This window comes from Lissotriton vulgaris, chromosome 4_1, assembly GCF_964263255.1.
Source record: "Lissotriton vulgaris chromosome 4_1, aLisVul1.2, whole genome shotgun sequence".
Taxonomy (NCBI): Eukaryota; Metazoa; Chordata; class Amphibia; order Caudata; family Salamandridae; genus Lissotriton; species Lissotriton vulgaris.
In genome coordinates, this window is record NC_141691.1 from 1,666,157,103 (window position 1) to 1,666,171,319 (window position 14,217).

The window sequence follows — 14,217 nt, forward strand, 5'->3', positions numbered from 1 at the left end:
TTGGAATTTCTCTAAATCATGTTTGGAACTGCATATCCTTTTGAGTCGTAAAAGTTTTACTAATAAGCTGTAAATCTGAATTGGAATAAGGTTGAGCTGTCATGTTTAGTACCTATGGAATTATAATGATACATCTCTTTACTGGTAAAGTCTAATTTATCCTTTCTACTTAATAAATGCCTATTTTAGAAAGATGCAAAAAGAACAAGAACAGAACGAAGAAGAACGGCAGGGTCAAGACTGATTTGAATATGGCTGGGTTTAAACTGGGGTGGCATGGTGAGCAAAGGAACAATAGATTTAACCCAGATCTCTTGATTGGGGGTGAATGTTTGATTTGTTGTTCATTCCATCCATCATTTGTGTGTCTTTTACTTTTAGAAAGATGGAATTTTCCTGATCTTGGCCCCGTGTGCCTGCAGCCTTTCTCCAATATGCCTCTGGGGAGGGAGACAGCTGGACTTTTTGCATTCCCTGTAGGAAGTCACACACAATGGGAGCTTAGGTGTGACATAATGGACCGTCCTGGGTGGATGGGAGAGAGGAGCTGGGAACAGCCTCAGACTCACACCTGGACAAACTGTGCCCTGTGCCCATACAAAGGTCTGCATACTCCCCTGCAGTGAACTAGAGCCAGGTCAGGAAAGGAGGACCTATGTGCACTTCAAAGCCCTTCCTTAAAGTCTCCCCCACTGCAAAGGCACCACTGGGGAGAAGAACTGGATTTCTGACCCCACCATTTAGGAACCTTTCTGGACATGTGAAGACTGCCAGGAAGAAGGACTGTTGTCTAGTTGAAGGACTGCCACTCCACTAGACAGCTGCTCTGGAAGAACAGCTTTCTTGATGTGCTGACCTGCTGCCCCTGGCCTAACTAGGAACGTTGGTACCTACATCACGTGAACCCAGAGAGACTCCAAGGGCTTGCTAGCTTGCCTCCTGAGTGAATTATCTGGGACATAAAATACTTCTAACTCCCCTCCCTCATGACCTGGACTCTGCCATCTGTGAATCTGCCCAGGCAGGTGGACTCTTGGGAGTGGGCCCAAGTGCTGCTCCAGCAGAATACACACATTGCCATTGATGCAAGGTTCAGAACAGGCAGATTTCCTCCAATGAGGACACATCAGCATCATTGCAAGTTTCCACATTGACACATCGCAGACGTTGCAAGGATTTATATTGCTAATGCGTGACGCATCATCCCTACTATGGATGCATTCATCTTTGCGCGGTTCAGAACAGACGCATCACCATCTCTTTATGGACCGTCATCAGCGCAGTGCTTCCCATGTCACCTCATCTCGTCTTCGACGATAACACAATGTATGTCATTTTCAGTGGGCCACGCTTTGTCCCTGTATCTGACCCATGCTCCATTGAGGTTGACCTAAATGTTTGGATTTGAACCAATATAGCACAACCAGTTAGCCCCAGTCAGAGCATAATGTTTTTAAGCACTACATTTCAGTTTATTATTTAAAAATTCACAACTCAAGGTCTACTAATTGGATTTTGGTCGTTTTCTCTTATTTTGCTAATTAAATTAAGCATCTTTTGTTATAACTAGATGTTGTATCTGTTTGTGTGGTATTTTCATTGTTTTACGGTTTGCAGTGTTGTGCAAATACTTTACACACTGCCTCTTAAGTTAAGCCAGACTGCTGTATGTCAAGCAACAGGGGAGTGAGCTGTGTGTGCTTGTGACTTACCCTGACTAGGATTGTGCATCCCAAATGCAAAGATTGCGGTCACAGCAAATCTGCCCCTTTGCGACCGCAATTTACAATGATGCATGTGGTCCTAAGTGAGTAAAAGTGGTTCAGCATAGGAATTTCAAACCGGCTAAGCATTGAGGGGAGTTCTTGATTTCTTCCTGTCTCTTGTTGGTTGGATGCTATGAGGTGTGCCTTGTGTGAGAAATTTATTTCTATTTCAAGGAAATCAGGAGACGTTCCCAATGCTGCTGTCTGTTTGCCCTTTGGGAATTGCATGCTGTCTAGCAGCACAATTTCCTACACTTCCAGAAAGCTTTCCAGGTCCTGCGGGTCATCATACTCCTTGGCCCTCCTGTCAGTTGTAATTAGCATGGTTGGTTGTTTAGAAGGCTGCGCTAAGTCCTATCTGCCTGAGAATGGTTTGTAGGCATGGAAATGTCCTCCACTGCAGTTGATTGTCGTATAACAATCAGCAGGAGATGAGTGTGATCAGGAGTAGTTTCCAATGCTGCTATCTGTTTGCCCTGTGTGGATGGTGTGAGCTCTATCTGCAAGCTTTCCTGCATATCCAGGGAGCTTTCCAGGTCCTCTGGGTCATAAAACACCTTAGTTCTATTGTCTACTGCAATAAGCATGGCTGGTGAGCCTAGAAGGCCGTATCTAAATAGTTTCCGCCAGACAATCAATTGTAGGGATAGAAAATTCCTCCACAGCAAATGAATGTCAAAGAAAAGTCAGCAGCGAATGAAATTTTGTTTACGTCTTATATTCGTATGGATGATGTTGTTTACTGCGTTCGGAATCAGTCTAGCATTTGGTGGCACAAGAAGCACATTATGATGGGCAGAGGTGATTTAAAGCAGTCTGCATCTGTGTTTCATTCCGTGTGCCCTTTGGAATTCCAGATTGCCACCAAAAGTTAATGCATATACATTTTGGTGGGAAAAGGGTTAGGAAACTGAGCATGTTGTTCCCTTGTTCGGCTTTTGGTAAGCCGCATATCATGTATTCAAATTTGGCAACTTTTTTTACGAAGATTTCCCAGTTTGGATCTCCTTTATGGGGTATCCAATAACGCATTTTCTTGGTCAACAAGTCTTTTGTCAGAGGAGTCTAACAGTTGCTTTTCGGTTCTCGGACAGACTCAATGGAGGCCGATTCTACAGATGAGATCAAAGATTTAATTTCCTTCAGCTTTCTAAAGTTTTGGAAACCATGTTTTGATCTGTGGATTTAGATTACGTCTTCCTTTATTTTTTTTGCTCTAGTCAGGGGCTTTGAAAATTGAAGTTATTTAATGGGAATAAGGAATGCACATGGGCTCTCAGTTGGGGAAGACAATATGCATGTTCAATTATCCAGAGTATGTCCATTAAGTTCAGCAGTAACATTTCAACTGAATATATGGGATCAGCATGGGTCTGCCATGCCATTATTCTGCCACTAGGCAGCAATGTGTTCCACAACTTTATATGAATCAAGGGACAAGAATGTCAGCAAGCATGGCGGCACCCTGTAGAGAAGGTGATGTCATCCGGATGAGGCCCTCTAAAGCTGCAGGTTGACTTATTGATCTACCAAGAGAGATGCAAACGTAAGTCTTGTTGCTGGGAGAAAGGCTTCCTAAGCAGTAGGGTACTCAGTGTGTGTAGGGCAGTTGACAGTCTTCTCCATTATGCTCAATACTAGGCTTTCCCAAAAAGAGCGCCGCCTAACACATGGTACCCCGAAAAGTTGGCTAACATTGGTACATGCAGGACCCGCATCAGCATCGCCCCAGGGGAGAAAAATCATTGATGGGTCCCAGTCTCAGTTACATTAGTAACCTTATGGCGACAGACCCCCGGCCCTCACGGCATGCATCCCGCAAATAACACACACCACACAAGTGTTGACTTGGGAAAAGCTGCTGCAGGTTTATTACATACAACATTATGTAATCATGGTGGGTTAGCTTACGGGCGATCCAAGGGCAGACAGCCTTCTAGCCACCTGCCCACCTGAGGAGCCAGGCAGCACCGTGGCGAGCCACCTTTGTGCTGCCCCTTTTGGTAATCCTTCCCGGATCACCTGACCATTGGTCCATAAGCCTCACACCCCTTTCGGGGCGGAGCGTAGCTAGGCAACCCCCCGGCTGCTCAGGCCACAACCGCCCGAAGGACTACTGGGGTGCTGATATAGGATCCAGGAACCTCCCATGAGGCCCCTGGTGTTAGGCTCTGGCACCCCTATGTGCCGTGCTGAGGTAACCTTCTTTACCCATCTGCATCCAGATAGCCCTGTAACTCCGCCTGCAATGATAAAAACATTATTAAAAGGTTCTTGCCATCCCCATGGCCCCACACGCAGGGTAAGCAGTAGGGAGGGAGATTGCTTGTCCTGCGTGCGAAGAACAGGGCACGTCCGGAGCAACAAAGAGGCCGGGAGGGAGGCGCTGCAGGATTAAGTACCACAGCCCTGCCTCCCCGAGGCACCGGACGTGACGCCCAGCCCGCGGCCCCGTGCTTGGCTCTTCATTTCCCCCACCCTGTAGGGGACAGAGATGGGGGGAGGATAAACTGGGCGGGGGAGCTCAATGTAACTAGAGGGCCGCCCTCACTGGACTCAGCCCTCCCTTTGCCCATGTGCTGCATCCAAATCCTCACCTCCATCTGATCTCATCTCAGCTCAGGGCAAATGGCCATCTTCTTCCTGAACTCGCAATCATATGTGTACCAACCCATGCCCCCATTTGTTTCAGCCCCGTTAGTAATGGTGCTGGCGTATTGGAACAGCACTGGGCCCTGATCAGGGAAGCGCTCCATTATTACGGCAGCCAGAATAGCAAATACCTGTGCCCATGTTTTGATAGATTTCTCTGGCCATGCCTGAAAGCGCACTTTCTTCTCATCCTCCTTCACGCCCATTCTCCTAGGGTCCACCCCTTCGGCACCATGCATTAGTAGGGTGAAAATGTCGATGAACTCCCTGCGCCTTATGCCTTCCTTGGCTGCAGTCGGTACCTGCCAGGCCAAGGAGCACCGACCCGACAGCAATGGAGCCAACGTGACTAGCTGCCCTGAAACCCCTGTGGCCACCTGTGTTTCTGCCATAGGTGGGGTGCTGGCAGCTGCAAAAGGTGGGGGGAGGCTGGGCTTGGCCATGGCGCTGGGCAGTGGTGGGGCAGGCGTTGCTGTGGGATGTATGACCATCACAGACTCGCCCTTGCTGACCGGGCGAGTCTGTGATGGTGACCCCTGTCCCCTCTGTCCCTACACTGTCGACTTGTGCACTCTGGACCGCATGCGCCCCCGCAGGGTGTTCCCCCCCACTCCAGACTTGTGAGATGCTTATGCTCCACTATGCCAGGCTAGTTGGGGCAATGGTGGCCGGCCCCGGGACGCTGTTTGTCCTACCCATCCCCCCAGTATTACTGGCAACCCGCAGGCCCGCCCTCACTTCGGACATAAAGTCTTCTAACGTGTTTGTGAGCTTACCCAGTTCCTCACATGTAGCAAAGTTCGACTGTGGTGCGGCAAGTGCGGCTGGTGCCAGTGGTCTAGCAGCGGGGGTGACGTGGGCAGAGCAGGCACGGCAGCTGGCCTAGACTGTTCAGTGTTCCGGCTCTTTGCTGGCAGCGTTTCTGACGGGAAGTCTGTGACTGTGGGCCTGCGAGGCCTCTTGGACCTGGTGGGCCCTGCCTCTTGTGCGGGTTCTTGCTCTGGTGGGGGATTGGCCGACAGGACGATTCCGGAGTCACCCGGACTGTTTGCTCTCAATAGCTGGCTGGCCCATGCCACGCCTTTAACCCTGATTATATCCATCACGGCTGCCAGCTGTGTGTCCTGGGAGGTTCCTGGCAGAGAATCCTCCACCTGGGACATCTCGGAGAAAAGCATGGGGGATCCCTGGCTATTCATGTTGCTGCTTCGTGAAAGATCTCCTGCAAAAGAAACAGAACTGTAAGCCAATGCCTTCTAGAAGGTTAAGTCCGACCTTCACGCCCCCCAACCCTTCGTGTGCTCCTCCCCTGGTTCCTCACTTTACTTACTTTGCTACTTGTGTACTGTTGTGTCCCGCTGCCCCTTTCCGATGGTCCGAATGGGTGGGTTGTGTGGAGGAAAGGGGGGGTGCCGTTATTAATTGGTTTACGATGATCTCCTGCAAGGGATGAGAATACAATTATTGACCATTTGACAAGTCACCACTGACCGGCCCAGCCCCCACTCTGACCAAGCGAGGCATGCCCTCCCCCTTGGCCGTCCTGCCAAACGTTGTAGGTGAGCCAAGCTGTAGATCGACCCGCCTCTACACCCACGCCCCGTATGTTACCTTATCAAACTGATTCCCTGATGTTGCTGGGCGGGGCCCTAGCTGCAATGCATGTTCTGGGTCGGTTACGGGCCTGGAAAGAAAATTGCACACATAAGTAGAGGTACTTGCCCTGGGCTGTGGAATCCGTCGGAAGGGGCTTTTCCCCTTCCCATTCCCCACAATACTGTCCCCCCCCCAATGATGCCTCACGATCCTCCGCAAGCTCACCCATGGGCAACGCCCCCCACACCATTTACCTGCACCACGAATGGTAATGCCGAGCTCCGTACTGAAATGAACTCCTGCTCCAACCTGCACAGAAGACGACAATGGTGAGTGCACACATACACTCCCCAACACCCATACTCCCTTGCTCGAGCTGGCAGGCATCTACCTCCCTTCCCCTTTGAAAACGGAGCAACTCTTCCCAAGTTAAAGGTCACTCACAAACCGTTTACAAACTTACACCCGGCATTTGCCAACGTCCCAACTTGGTAGTTGGGGGGTGCCTTACCCCTTTCTTAGGTTCAGGCATGGCGGGGCCAGGTGCCGGTGGGGGCCTCTAGTGCTGGGGGCAACCTCGCGGGTGACATGCTGTTCTGGGCGTTCCCACCAAGCTTGCCTATCCTCATTGGTAGGCCCCCGGTCCCAGTGGGTGCCCCCTCTCCTGTGGGGCGAACCTTGCGCTTGACGCAACTGCCTGTTGTCCCTAGTGACGCCCCTGGCTGCGCATCCTAAACCTGTCTTGCATGCTAGCCTGCACCCTGGAACTGGCTCCAATGCCGGGTGCTGCGCCATTTCCTTGATCCCTGCCCGACTGCTCCGCGGAATGCTGAATTACCATGTTGCCGAGTCACTGCTGTTTTTTGTATTCGTTCGGCGCGCCGAATGAACAAGGCGGGTGTAGTGCCCCGCTTCCTGTGGACGCTGTGGCGGTTCAGGTTGTACATCCGCCCTTGTTTACCTATATGCACAATTCAATGGGCCCCATGGTCTGCCACCACCTTGGAAGGGAATCACCCCCTGCGCCGCGTGGCGCAGACTGATGTGGACGCCATTTTGGTGACGGGGGGTGAGAGGTTGCCATTATGTCTCCATGTATCGCCGGCATCTTTGCTCCTACCTGGGCACGCGTGGCATCTCATGCACTCCACCTACCTACTGCTTGCTGGGCGCCGGCTATGCTCAGCGCTTGTGGCTGTCCCGTTCTTCCCCCCCTGGGTTCCCCCACCCGGTTGGGTCCTGAGACTGGACCCAGCCGCTTCATGTCCGCCGTCTTATGCATTCCCGGGGTGGGGGGTGGAGGAGGCGTGCGAGTTATGAGCGGCGTCCAGCCACTTGCATGCTACCCAACCCTTGCCTAAGCACACCTCACCTATCGCTACCGTTACCACCTCCGGGGGTGGAGGACCGACCCTCGGAGTTGGGGCTGGCGTGACTCACTGCTGCAGCATGCCATGATAGTTGGAGCCGGCGTGGTCCAGGACTCTTGTCGATGTGTCTCGTTGCATCCCCCTTAATCCCATTTAGCCGAGCTTGCCAGGGGGGGGCGGGGGAGGGGTGGTGGTATAGTGCTTAACCGCTCGATGTTGCCTACCATGGCACTTAGCCATGTCGCGGGCCTGGCACCCTTGGGGCGTTCCCTTCTGTCCGACTCCCGATAGGGGGGAGGGGGGCGTGGTGGGACACGTAGGCCATGTCGTTGTTGAAAACCCGGTTGGCGGCAGTTGCCTGCTCCCGCTCCGACATGGCCCGTCTATGCGATTTCCGCATGTGCCCCTTGGGCCAAAGACAGCCTAGCCCTGAGCCCCCCCGCCTACCCCTCTCTTTGTTCTGGGGCTCCCCGGGTCGTTGGAATTAGTGAAGCTGAGATTTAGGTAGAAGCTTTATTAAAGAGCCATGTTTTAAGAAGCTTTCGGAAGGTTAGTAGATTGGATTCTGATCTGATTGTGAGGGGGAGAGAGTTCCAGATCTTGGCTAGATTGTAGGAGAGTGATTGGCCTCCACATCTGGCTCTTCTGATGCGTGGTACTGAGGTGAGGTGGGAGGTCGCGGATCTGAGGGGGCGATTGGCGGATTGGGATGATATGCTTTTACCAAGGGGTGATTGATGGAAGGGCCTGTTCCCCAGTAGGAGCGATGTGCAATGCACATGCTGTTGAATTCGATTCTAGCTCTCACAGGGAGCAAGTGGAGATCCTTCAATCTGGCTTTGACTGAGACTCGACAAGGGATGTCGAGAAGGATTCTTGCCGCGCAGTTTTGAATGATTTGAAGTCTGTTGAGAGTGGACTGTGGGGCCCCAAGGTATAGGGCGTTACCGCAGTCGAGACGGGATAGTATTAGTCCTTGGACCATGATCCGTTTTGAGTGAAACGGAAGGAGAGGGAGGATTTTTCGAAGTAGTCTCATTAGCCCGAAGCAGGTGGCGGCAAGCTTGGTTGCTTGGTGATTGAATGTGAGAGTTTGGTCCAGCCAGATGCCTAGACTCTTGATTTGTTCCTTGGGTTGAGGGGGGCTACCTAAACAGAGGGGCCAGATGGGATCAATGGATTTCATGATGTTATTTCCAAGGAGCATTACCTCTGTTTTGTCCTTGTTTAGTTTTAAACAGGAGCCTGACATCCAGGCGGCAACTGCTTCCAAGCAATTGTGTAGCCTGTGGTGGGAGTTGAGAGGTGGGTCCAGCGCTACCACTAGCTGTGTGTCGTCCGCATAGGTGACAATTTTCACTCCGAAGGGGCGGACGACATCAGCTAGAGGGCTAAGATAAACATTAAAAAGGGTGGGACTCAGGGAGGAGCCCTGAGGCACTCCGCACTTAAGAGGTTTACTGGAAGAGGTGAAGTCCTTCTCAAATACTTGGAAGGATCTGTCTGTGAGAAAAGATCTCATCCAGGTGAGTGCTGTTCCTGATATCCCTATCCTGCCTAGGCAGTGGAGTAGAATGTCGTGATTTACAGTGTCGAAGGCGGCACTTAGGTCGAGTAGGACGATGGCCGCAGACCCGCCACCGTCTAGGATCCTTCTTGCCTCCTCCGTCACTGCTATCAGGGCAGTCTCCGTTCCATGACGAGGCCGAAAACCCGTCTGGGTGGGGTCCAGTATGTTGTTAGATTCCAGGAAGTCGGTCATAACAGAATTGACGTACTTCTCAAGAAGTTTGCTGAGCCAGGGTAGAAGGGAGATAGGTCGGTAGTTAGAGGGATTGGTTTGATCAAGGCTGGGTTTCTTTAATAGAGCTTTGACCATCGCTCTTTTCCATGAGGGCGGGACAATGCCAGTATGGAGGGAGGAGTTGAGCAGGTCTTGGATGATAGGAGAAATCTGACTGGTTATCGGGATGAGAACCCTAGGGGGGGCTGGATTGGTGGGTGATCCAGATTTGACCTGTCCCATGATTTTTTCTAGGTTGATTAGGTCTAGTGACGGGATGCTATTGAGAGCATTGAGTGGGACTGTCGTGGGGCCTATGTCGGCGGTATCGTTGGGCGGAGTGGTGGAGTGAGAGAAGGAGGAGTTGATGACTTCGATTTTATGTTGCAAGAACTCCGCTATCTCCTTGCAATGGGTCTGGGTATTGTTGTTATCCTTTGGGGTCTCGGGAAGTTGCAGGAGGGATTTAGCTATCCGGTAGATCTCCTTGGGTTTAGAGGCTGCCTTGTCGATCTTTTGTTCATAGTATTTGGCCTGAGCTAGTTTGATATCTGCTTTGTAGTTTTTGATAGCTGCTCTATAGTTCGCTTTGTCTACTGGGAGATAGTCGAGACGCCATTTCCTCTCGATACGTTTGCAGGAACGTTTAGCCTCTCGTAGGTCATTTGTGTACCATGGGGCTGTAGGGTTACCCCGCTTGGGATGGGTGCCTTTTAGTGGGAGTACTCGTCTGAGGTGCTGGTAATCCATCTATTGTAATTCTCGTTGCCCTCGATGGGGTCAGAGGTGTTGACAGGTTTGGTGCACTGTAAGTTGTCCTGCCATTCAGGTAGGGGGATTTTGGACCAATTGCGTGCCTGTTGAGTCATCGGGGTTTCAGAAGGGGGTGATTGGGGAGGGTCCAGGTGAAAGGGATGAGAAAGTGATCGGACCAGGGAAGGGGGGATGGTTTTCCAACGTGAAGGTTGGAGCAGTTCCTGAAGATGGGGTTTAAGAGATGGCCTTTTATATGAGTGGGTCCGAGGACACGTTGCTGTAGTTCGAGGGCATTTAGGCTGGAGGATAGTTCTCTGGTGTTTGGGCCGTTGGGGTCATCCAGATGGATGTTGATGTCACCCAAGATTGTAAAGTTAGCGGAGCTAAGTGCAAGGTTTCCGGCTATCGGAGCAAGATTGGAGAGAAACTTACCTTGTGACCCTGGCGGGCGGTATATGAGCATACCAGAGAAGGTATGTGTGGGGCTGAATTTAATATAGAAAGGAAGACATTCACAGTCTGGAAGATGCACGGGGGTGCTAGTGACTGCGTATCCTGTTTTATATGAGTGGGTCCAAGGACACGTTGCTGTAGTTCGAGGGCATTTAGGCTGGAGGATAGTTCTCTGGTGTTTGGGCCATTGGGGTCGTCCAGATGGATGTTGATGTCACCCAAGATTGTAAAGTCAGCGGAGCTAAGTGCAAGGTTTGCGGCTATCGGAGCAAGATTGGAGAGAAACTTACCTTGTGACCCTGGCGGGCGGTATATGAGCATACCAGAGAAGGTATGTGTGGGGCTGAATTTAATATAGAAAGGAAGACATTCACAGTCTGGAAGATGCACGGGGGTGCTAGTGACTGCGTATCCTGTTTTATGGATTACTGCTGGCCTGCCGCCAATTCCTTTTTTTCGGTCAAGGCGGAGAATTTGGTATCCAGGTGGGAGGGCTTGTACCAAATCGGGTTCCGAGTGTTCCTGTAGCCACGTCTCTGTGACAAAAAGGATGTCTGGGCTTATTTCCTCTAACATTAGGGAAATTTCCATGGAGTGTTTGGGGAGTGATCGGCAATTGAGCAGGAGCATAGAGTATATTGTGGGTTTCATTTTAGGATGGGGTGAGAAATGAAAGCCGCACTGATTGCAGGCGGGGTGTTTAGTAGATGGGTCCCATGCGTGTAGGAGGGCCGCCCTCCTGAGTGGCCGCCTATGGTGGCCTCGGGCGGGCACATTCTCACTGTTGAACGGTTGTCCTCTATGGGTCTCGGCACCGGTACAGGCAGCTATGTGGCTTGTATAAGGCAGGTGTAAAACCCCTTCAGAGCACAGGTAGTTCCATTGGTTTCCGGTGGACCCTAAGTGGCTTGTGGGAGTTGCATAGGGGCGGGTTCTCCATTTGAGCGAAGGCTCATTGCCGCACTCTCCAAAATGCACAAAAAAGCCCCAGAGATAAAAAATAAAATGGTAATGAACTTAATTTATTTACATTTTATTTTTTAATCCTCTAATCCGAGAGGCAGAACAAGGCGGGGCTTGCACACAGACAGCAGCAGGGAGGAAGGTGGACTGCCTTGGGCACTTTTCAAAGTGTGCATGTCCCTTTGGCTGGCTGTCTTGTGATGGCCAGACACACATGCACCCTTTGAAAGCTCTAACCCTGCTGTCTTATGAGAGCTGGGTTAGAGCAAGTGCAGGGCTCCACTGCCCTCGGGAGCGCTGAGAGCAACCGCTCCCTCCAATCCTGGCGCTGCTGTCATGCTGATGAGCAAAATGAAGCACTAAGTAGTGATATCTTAGTGTCCCCTTGTTGCACTTCAATGGTTAAATTAACCTTACCCCAAATAAAGATGAAGGTCCAAAAAGTTTGTTTTTTCTTCTTTGAAGTTGTTTTTCATGTATAACTGTGCAGTATTTTGAAATCATCTTGATATCCCAAGTATATAGTGCATTTCATTAAGCATCCCAATGCATTTCGGGTCGAAGACCCTTCATCAGGGGTCTGTGAAACCTTGAAAATAAATGAACACAATCAAGCATATGGAACCTTCTAATATGTACAAGTAAAATTTCTAGGTTCAAGAGTGGTGTAATTTGAGCTAGTTTTTGTGATGTAGGAAAGACCACAAGCCCTTTTAAAGAATTAATATAATGCAGGAGGCTTATCTAAAAGGTACTAAGAAAGCACAGTGATAGTGACATGGTGGTTTGGTGAGAGCGGGTGATACAGAGGCAGTTGGAATGTGTGGTACTGGATCTAACAATATGGTTTAATTAAGTGTGAGGTGTATAAGACACCTGTTAGAAATGGGATCTCTGGTTGGCTAAGGCTTGCGCCAAAGTCAGGCAGGGACCACCATTCTAGTCAGGGCAAGGGAGTTACATGCCAAAGATAACCCCTGCTCACCCCCTTGGTAGCTTGGTACGAGCAGTCAGGTTTATCCCGGTGGTGATGTGTAAGGCATTTGCGCAACACACACAGCAACAACATACTAGGCACACCACAAAAGGAACTCCACACAAGGTTATATATAAAAATAGCCTTTGTATTATCATAAAACACATTAGGATAGTAATTCCACAATATACACTGTGCCAACTACACTGAGCAATGTTTACAGGGGATTATTTACACATGACAGGGCCACGTGGACCACTGTCAGAACCATCACTTTGTAAAAAAATAGTAAAAGTAAGAACATATCATAAACGTAGACCACAACCAGAAGTTACTGGCAAACACTATACTCAGCATCATCCTGTAACATAAATCATATCATGTACAGTATCATATCAGGCAAGAAATTTATTCTGCGCCAACCTCATAAGCCTAAACATATTAGACCATAACCTACTAAACATAACGTGCATTAGGAAATAAACTTACTAACATAAACTGCAGTAGGGAATAACTCTTACCTTAACCACAGTAGAGAATACAATAAAACATAACACGGTATGCAAAGCCTCATAATCATAAAAACACATCTAGAGGCATAAATCAGGGTGCGTAAATCATACTATATCCATTACATTTCCTAGCACCACACAAATCACACTAGGGCCTGGTGCCCTGGAATCTAACAGTCTCCCTGGCCAACTGGCTATCTCTAAGCGCTCAAACGCCCTGTGTCCAGAATGTCAGGGCTGCTGTCTAGCAGCTGAATCCAAATACGCCATTGCGCAAACCTAAACGGTGCAGCTGGCACTAAGTGCTGCGCAGCTGTGAAGATATGGGGCAAAGGAGTGCATCTCACACCTAACTTAAAAGATATGTCCCCCGAAGAAAGAATAACCTAAACAGTGCAGCTTTCCACACCTTGCTGGGCAGCTGTAAATATCAAATGAGGCTTGGGCTCTCAATGTGCCCTCTGAATCAGGTATGCAAAAACATTGCAGTTGCCCGTGCTGGTGCAGCTGTGAATCACCAAAGTACAGGGGCCTGGCATTCCTGTGCCATCTGGGCACCCAATGAGGCTTTCTCTAAATATAATTGCCCCTAAAGCGTTGCAGCTGCCCACTGTCAGGTAGGGCAGCTGGGATGGCCAAAATTAAATGAAAGTATGGGCCCTACGGGCCCTCGGGACCCCCACTTGGGCCTTTAAACAAATATGGCCCATGTTTCAGTTGCCGTCTGTCAAGCGGGGTAACTGAGAGGAAATATGGCCAACATGGGGAGATCACGGGCCCCTCTTAAACAAGTATGCCCTAAAAATAACTTGCCCCCAAGTGTTGGAGCCACACAGGGCTCTAGCACAATCACCTGTCCCACGATGGAGCAGTTGCGAAATGTGGCCATGTCCTCTGTCCAGCTCTCACTCACCGGGTTCTGGGGACTCGCTGGCCTCCTCTTCGTGCCTGTCTGCGGGGCTCCTTATGGTCTCCTGCCTCGCTGGCACTCTGCTCTTTGCCCGGTCCCCCTTTATGGGATTTCTACTTTAACGTGGAGCTTGCGAGGCTCTGAGCAGCTTCTCCGGCCGGCGGGACTTCCTCTCCCTGTCCCGCCGGATGACTCTGATGCCCTGCCCATAGTCAGGCGTCGGGAGCCTGGCTTCCGGTTCCCAACCGGGCTGCAGCGGTGACTCCATCTCGGTGCTGCAGCGTGGGGTGGGCACCAGCGAATACATCAAAAACCGCGGGTTGGGCACCTGCAATTCCAGGCCACAAATAGAGCAGATAATGAGGGATAGGCTCCCTCCTAATCTAGAATACAAAGCGGGGTGGGTTCCTACAATATAAAGAAAAGCGAATGCGGCATACAAGTGGGATGGGCACACGCCAACTACACAAAAATGCGGGG